At 33.4% G+C, this 8,805-nt stretch overlaps 1 non-coding gene across 1 annotated transcript; it reads right to left on the reverse strand.

The window, feature by feature from the left end:
• Window positions 1–8,440: 8,440 nt before the first annotated feature.
• Window positions 8,441–8,581, reverse strand: LOC122897299. The gene has a single exon (XR_006382507.1). It is a non-coding gene; the product is annotated as a U4 spliceosomal RNA (small nuclear RNA).
• Between the last annotated feature and the right edge of the window lie 224 nt (window positions 8,582–8,805).

Consider the following 8,805-nt stretch of genomic DNA (forward strand, 5'->3'; position numbering starts at 1 on the left):
GAGTCAAGTATAGGAAAAAAAAAAAAAGTTGCATTTCTTTGGATGGCAAAATTCTTGGCTTTTCATCATACATAGCCAAAAAGGAAATAATGACCATGTTCCAAACAAGATGAACTCAATACGATAATGCAGCCCTAATATCTTACAAACCAGACTTTTGAAGAATTCTCAAGATTGCCATAGCAGCTTCTCATTAGTGCCTTTCTGGGGTTACCAAGTAAATCCAGCAACAAAATGTCCTGCTGAAGAAGCAGGCTAAGGCAAATGAAAGCATGTGAATTTCCTCACTCTTAAATTACAAGTTTGAAAAAATTTATTTGGGTATCCCTGGGAAGAAAGGACTACTCTGCATGCATCAGGCAATTTGCCAGGTACTTAAATTCCACAGGGCACATTCTACACAGTTTCCGTGAAACACATCTGCATCCCTGACTACAAACGTTATGAGGAAAAAAAAGAACAAAAGAAAAAAAAATGGGAATCAACTCAATATACTCTTTTTGGCCTGTTGTGGAAATCAAGTGATAAAAATTAACAAAAACTATACATTTTTTTCATTGTCTACAATTGTTTAACAATTATCTAACATGTAAAAAAATTAATGCAACACTTAAAATAACCTGACAAGAATCATTTGAAGGAGTTATATGATTGGACATAAACATCTAAGGGCTTGATTTAAACCATTAGTAAGACACATGGTCTCATTTATATTTTCTTCCAGTTATCTTATAACAGAAGATTTATGAATGGGAGTACACCATGAAGGTTGACTTAAATCCTCCTATGAAAGAAAAAGAGATCAAATGTACCTAGCAAAATTTATAATGAGACAGTAATGTCATATTAATACTTAATTTCAATAGTTAGCTTCTTTGGGGATTCCTTTTATGACCTCCTTTGTTTCTGGAATTTAACAAGGGTCAGACCCATGCATAAGTGAAACATACTCATGTTTTCCATCCTGTTCATCTTATTGATATCTATAAGCCACTTGCAAGTGGTATCTTTCTATGTCCCTGACCTTGTCGCTGTGGTCCCCTGGGAAGTACTCCTTTGCCACCAGAGCTTACCCCTACACTGTACCACACACACCTACAGACAATTTTCACATCTTGGACATAATAGATCTGCATATTTACTAGGGAAATTCTCTAGCAGGTAGCAATACATTGTCTTATTCTTACAAAACCAATATACTAGTATAGTTTTCCGACAGAAATAATTAAAGTCACCATAGAGGTTCAAAGGAGCTCTGATTTCTTCCCTAGGATGTTCTCCAAGTTGAAAAAGCCTGGATTGTTCATCAAAGCTTATATGTCATTGCTGGGACCAGCCTGTCCACCTGAAGAAAGTCTGAAATGTGTCAGTTTCTTGAAATCTGTGCCACCTGGCCTTTGTTCTGCATCTTGAATTTTACAGACTCTTTCGTACCCAATGGCCCTTCAGCTGTGGTCAATCTCACACTCTGGAGAAATGAGGCATTGTCTTTGGAGCTTGGGTAGCAGGAAACATCAGTGGATCTCCATCTCCCCATGCCTCAGCGAGGGACCCAGATTCACAGCAGTTGCCTTCTATCTCCCTCATTCACTAGCACTGAGCACGTTCCATGCGTTCACAGAGGAGCTCTTCGGGGCTTGAATTCCAGTCTAGACTCTACTGATAATCAACTCACTGCACTCTGTCTAACCTGCCAGCTTAATTCCTTTTAGTTCTTTCCTTTCCAACCTCAATTATCATTTGTCTCTTCCTGTAAGATCTCAATTTCTAGTCACTATTTAAAAAAACTCTCTCTCCTTGCTAAGGAGCCTCCTGTTAAGACTAATATTTTACAAATCCAGGTATTCATTTTTAATATAACATTCCTTAACATAAAAAAGTCAAAGATCTCTGGAAATAATATTTTCCTCTTTTTGAGCAATAAAGAGGAGGAGAAGCAATGTCTCTAGAAGACAAAGTGAGGAAAATACATCTGATTCTCTTACAGAAAAGGAAGTTAACTGCTATGAAATAACCAAATGAGAAAGAAAACAAAACAAATAAAACCCTCTTTATCTACTCTTCAGTTTTTGTTTTTTTTTTTTTGTTTTTTTTTTAAGATTTTATTTATTTATTTGACAGACAGAGATCACAAGTAGGCAGAGAGGCAGAGGGAAGAAGCAGGCTCCCTGCTGAGCAGAGAGCCCAATGTGGGGCTCGACCCAGGATCCTGGGATCATGACCTGAGCCGAAGGCAGTGGCTTAACCCACTGAGCCACCCAGGTGCCCTACTTTTTAGTAGTTTAAGAAGGGTAAGGTGACTTCTGAACACAAAGATAAGACAGAATGGATTCTCTCAAATTTGGAGTATAAAGTAATTTTACTTCATATTGATAATATGGCCCAACTGATTACAGAAGATTACCAGGAAAGGTAACAGCAAATATTAAACATGTGGTTTTCTTGCTGTAATATTAAGTAAAATAATGCAAAGTATTATATATTGAAGTTCTGTGTCATTATTCTTAGTTTACATAAATTCCCAAATTATAGTTATAACTATATATGCAATTATTATTATATGTAAAAATCATAAAATTAGTATCAATGGCTTAGTTTTAACAGCTATAGAAATGGAAGATTTTTTAATGTATTAAATTTTTTAATGTATTAGACCATATTATGCAGAGTATTGGTGTGATAAATTATGACACAGTGCTTATCATTTTAGGATTTTCCTTCAATAAAAATCTAAGGAGGTTTCCAACTTTAAAGATATGTCAATAAGTTTTGAGATTTATAATTTTTATCATATTTCTGAGTAAATGAGGTAATTTGTATAATTTGTAACATATTCAACTCAGACTATTTATAGATCACCAGCTTAAATTCACAAATATAACGCCTGATATATATATATGTATATATATATCAGGCGTTATATTTGTGATATATATATATATATATATATATATATATATATATGGTGGATATGTGAATAGCTTAACAGGAAGAAGAAAAAAACCTGAATCCATAGAGAAAGAAGTGACCAAAAGGATTTCATTTTTTAAAATGTCACTTAAAGGGCCTTCAATCTCTCCAAATCTTGATATGAAATTGGATTGGAAAGTAGTTCATACTACAATAATTCAAAAATCAAAAACCACTCAGATTGATAAATGAAAATGAAAGAAATCATTCAATAGAAATTACTTTTTTTCAATTGAATTCAGAATGGGCAGCCCAGCAAAATTACAGAGGCCATTTAAAACAAGAAGCTTACAAGATCGGGTAGATAATGAGAAAGGAAATCAGGAAATCTAGGTAAGCTTGTCAGTCAGAGAAAGTTATATGCCATCTGAAAGAATCCCTAATTGTAACCTAGGTGATAGTGCGTGCGTGCGCGCGCACACACACACACACACACACACACGTACACACATAGGGCTATAGTTTAGGACAATCCCATTTGCTGTGTCTTCTTATATACTTTTCTTCCCAAATAATCTGATTTATCCCTTTTTGTAATTAAAATGGAAAACTAATTTGAAAGCTTATAAAATCTTTGATGTGATTGTACATTGTCCATGATCTCATTTTTTAAAATAGGCAAAATTAAATATATATATATATGTATACACACACACACACACACACACACACACTTCTGTGTAATATTCAAATAGTTGAGTTTCCACTTCATGATAACAGTAACTATGTGGAAAAAAAATCCCTGTGTGGCTTTTGGAAGTTTTGTGAGTTTTCTGGTATCAATTCCTTACTAATAAAATGAGATATTGTGCATTTTTATCTGAAAGATAAAACGTAGCTGTGGACTAACACATTAAAGTTGATCAAATGTGCCAAAAACTCTGGAGGAGAGTATGTCTAACTATGAAATATTTAGCATGTGTGAGGCATCTGAGTTTCCATTTTTGATAAAGTTGTTAACAAGAAACACCAACCAGGAAGACTATCACTCTACTGCCTGTCCTTTTTGTCTGTGATTTTATTTATTTTTCTTTTAGGGCAAATTGAGAAAATGCCTGAAAAATAAATCAAGCATGGCTTAATTTCTAAATGTCTGTTATTTTGGTCATCTAAAGGTGACATTTAGATGATTTTTCCTTTATATATTATGGGAACTGGAAACTCTCTATTATGTATAGACCAAGGATTTCATAGTTCTGATAGAATAAAATAGAATAAAATAAAATACAAATAGTGTGACGTCAAAGACAAACCATGAGCACAATGGAGGCATATATATGTACAGTGTGGCATAGTCAGTTCTCCCTGAGAAGCAACTGTCAGTTTGTTGACTGAAAGCAGTCAGTCTTTCTTTCTTTAAAGAGCAGTCTGCTCTTTCTTTAAAGCACACGTCAGGAACTACTAGCACACAAGTTGTAGCCAGACAATACAACAGACTTAACTGGTCTACGGAGATGTCAGAACATTTTTTGTATCAGCTGCGAATACTGCAAATACTGAATAACTTGGATATTTCAGATACATGACTGCTTTTTTTATTTCATTCTTTATAAGAAGAATGAGAAGGAGGAGAAAGCGAAGGCATGCTAGTGTATTTGAAAACATTAAATCTTTAAATGGGCAAGACCGGTCTAAGGCTAATCTATCAGTTGTCATTTATCATGACGCTTTTATTTTTCCCTCTCAACCAATCAGCATCACTTACATTATCTGCCTGCCCTCACTGGAATTGGTGCCTATAACTCCCATATTAATAGCACCATGTAGAGATTAATGGAAAGATTAATATAATAGAAAGCATAAATAAAGCTGGTGTTGATGAATTTACCTACACTTTATAATCTTCAGTTTCCTTATCTTTAAAACGGTGATAGTATCAATCACGAGAGATATTGAGAAGATTAATTGGAAACACGTTTCTAGAAATAACAAAACAACATTTTAAGAAATATTTTACCACTAGTATTTCTTACTAAGTTATAGGGACAACAAAGAAGCAGAATGATCAACAAAGAATGATACTGGGAATATATATCACTCCATAGGCCTTTCAGATGAATCAAGACACCTTTGTCTATCATAAAAGAGCAACCTGAATAGGATTCCAAGTCAGCTCCGTGAAATAAAAATTCTTAACATATTATTTGGTATCTCACAAATAAAATAAAAAATAGCTAGATGTACACTTATATTTAAGTTTAGTAAGTCAAACCAAGACAATATTAGGAAAAAAGTTTATAATATCTAATATTCCCTATAACTATGATAATATCTTTCCAAATCCCAAATATACCTCTTCTCTTTCTTCTCTCTGTATCAGTCTCCTTCATGTCAGAAATACAGACAGCAACATAACAGGTGTTGCAAGCTTAATCTCTGACAAAGACATAGAACACCATGGGATGGAACAGTCAAATTTGAAATAACCCATCAAACTTGAATCTGAGAAAACTGAGATTCAGAAAGGTAAAGTAAGTGATCAGAGGTAGCATAGTTGGTTAATGAAAGATCAGAAAACACTAATCTGGATATCATAACTCTCAGGTCAGTAGGTTTTCCAAAAATAGTACGTTAGTTCCACCCACACTTAACTATACATGTATGTGCAATTTTTCAACTAAAGATTTAATCATATGTTTCAGAACATTATCTTTATCACTAAAATTCAAACAGCCATTAAGTATTCCAAAGAGCATAAAAATAATAAGCCACTATTCCAGCAATTATTATAGGATACTAATGGAACCATAATGACCAAGAAGAAGTAAGTTGAGAATATTTACATCATTACAGGGGGCAAAAAAAGAAGAGCATGATTTGTTCATCTTTGCCCTTCCAGTTACTTAAATTGAGTCTTATTTTCAGCAGATATATTTGAAAGCACTGCAGAGGGATAAAGTATATAAAAATATAAGCTTCAGATGAGAAAACAAATTGGCAAAACATCTAATAAAAGGTGCATCCAAAATAAATCAAGAAATTTTAAAACTCAACAATAAGAACAAATAAACACACTATAAAATGTGCAAAAGATCTATAAAGACCATCTACTCAAGAAGATATATAGATGTAAAATAAGCATAGGAAATAATGCTTTTCCTATCAACATCATTTGTCATTAGGAAAATAGAAATATAAAAAACAATATGATATTACTACACACCTACTAGAATAGACAAAAAATTAAAAGTGGACAATACAATTTACTGGAGAAGATACAGAGGACTGGAACTCTCATTCATAACTTGTTTCTCAGACTGTTCAAAAACTATAGTTTACCATATGATCCAGCAATCCTACTCATACGTATTTACTTAACTCATTTGAAAATGTATGTTCACATAGAAACCAGTATGCCAAAGTTATTTATAATTTATTATAATTATTTATAATCTCCCCAAACTGGAATCAATCTAGGTGTTCTTCAGTAAATAGACAAACTGGAAAACCATACAATGGAGTAGTATTGAGCTATAATAATATATCAGCTAGGAAACCATAAAAGATAATTCATAAATGCTTATTTCTAAGTAAAAGAAGTCAGTCTGAAAAAAACTATTGTATTGTTTTCTCTCACATTAGTTTCTAGAAAATGAAAAACTATGGAGATAATAAACATACCAATGGTTGCTGGGGTCTTGGGAGAAGTTATAATTGACTAGATGAAGAAGAGGAGATATATAAGGTGATGAAATTATTTTATGTGATTCTGTAATGGTGTGTATATGCAACTGTGCATTTATTAAAAAAAAGGAACTTTACAAGACAAAAATAAGCCTCAATTTAAGAGAATTTAAAAAATTATGAAGTTGGGGGTTTCTAGCATAGAATGTGGACTATAACAAAAACAAAAAACAAACTCCCCCCACCCGGCCCCGTAAACTCTCTAATTGTGTTATGTATGTATGGAATAACCTCAGTCAAAAGGGTGGGAAGTCACTGATATAAGACATTCAGGAAATAAGTGGGGGCTATGAGAATAAAATGCTGTATTCTATTTGGTGAGGTTATTTTCCGTGGAGTTAGAGGCTGCTATAGATGGATAATGTAATTGAAAAAAATAAGTAAGTGAATTGGAGAGGGTCAGGCTTCTTAACTGTTGAAGTGGGAAGACGAAGACAGCCAACAGGGGAAGACTAGAAAAATCCACATGGCAACAGATGATGCATCTGTAGGAGTTCATATTCTGAATACAGATATAGATGGGCCTACACACAGAGAGACATTTATGCACATGAATGTTTGCTTGAGTTAGTATACATGTATTTCCTTGTTCTGCCATCCAAGAACCTAGACGCATCAACAGCCTGCCAGCAATGATCACACTTATAACCCAGATCTTAATTTTTAATATTAGTCTCCAAAAAAGGGAACTGCAACTCTTTGGAGCAATGACTGATTCTAGTACAGTAGGCATGGCATGTACAAGGTGTGCCCTGGGTATCTTGTAATGAGAGAAAATAAAGAAATGCTCAAAAAGAAAAAACGATTGATTATGTTGAAAAGAAAAACAAAAAAACCCAAAAACCACACAGAAGCCAACTGTGAAAAGCTCCCAATGACCGTGGCTGGACAAAATTCAGCAGCAGATTTTTAGAAGAATAATTTAGCTATTACCTATATTATAAAATAAATAGCTATTAGTCCACAATGATATAAATAAATGATTAAATATAATTTTATTTATTTTTTTTATTATGCTATGTTAGTCACCATTTGTTTTTGATTCCATGATTAAATGAAATTTTAAAAAGTTGACAGAAATAGGGGCGCCTGGGTGGCTTAGTTGGTTAAGCATCTGACTTCAGCTTAGGTCATGATCAAGTCCTGCATTGCATTGCATCAAGCTCCTGGCTGGAAAGGGAGTCTTTTGTTTTCCTCTCCTTTTATCCCTCCTCCTGTTTGTGCTGTGTCTCTGCCTCAGATAGATAAATAAAATCTTAAAAAAAAAAAAAAAAAGATTCCAAAAGAATAAATGAATTTCCCATCCTGAAGAATGCCAAGTAATTTATGCTGATACTACACCCTCAAGGAGGGGAAGCATATTTCCCCTAAGTATATGCTATGCATAGTGACCTCCTTTCAAGCAATATAGTATGGGTTGGGAAGGAAGACTAACTTTATAGTTAAGAAATATGGCAAATATGACTTTGGTTTGATGATTGTGAAAACATCATCAGTAAAGTCATATAGACAGAATTTAACCTTCATATGACGTTATGAAAATGACATTTTACCTCCATGATCTCCCTACCAAAAACACATAATCTCTTTATCATCAAAGGAAATTTCAGACAAAGCCCAACTGAGGAACATCGTACAAATTATTTGATAATCCTCAAGTCTGTCAAGGTTGTCAAAGACAAAGAAAATCTGAGAAAATGTTATAGGCAAGAGGAACCTAATTTTACATGACAACTAAGTACAACGGGATATTTTCATTGAGATATTGACACAAACAAACAAAAGATTAAATTTTTAGAAATCAAAAATAATCTGTATAAAGCATGAGCTTCAGTTAATAATAACGTATCAATATCAGTTTTTCAATTAGCAATAATCTCGCGTTGGATAAACCTCATTGGCTATGATACTGCCACTGCACAAAGCTCAATATCAGTTTTTTAACTGTAGCAAATGTAGCATACTAATATGTTACTAATAAGGGAAACTAAGCATAGGGTAATGGAAACTCAATTATTTTACAACTTTTCCATAAATTTAAATCAATTTTAAAATTAAAATCTTATTTTTAAAAACAAAACCAAAAAACCACCAGTGATTCTGGAAATTCAATGAAAACCTCTGTGCTGGAAATACATTTATTTTTAATGC

Source organism: Neovison vison, chromosome 1 (genome assembly GCF_020171115.1).
Source record: "Neovison vison isolate M4711 chromosome 1, ASM_NN_V1, whole genome shotgun sequence".
Classification (NCBI taxonomy): Eukaryota; Metazoa; Chordata; class Mammalia; order Carnivora; family Mustelidae; genus Neogale; species Neogale vison.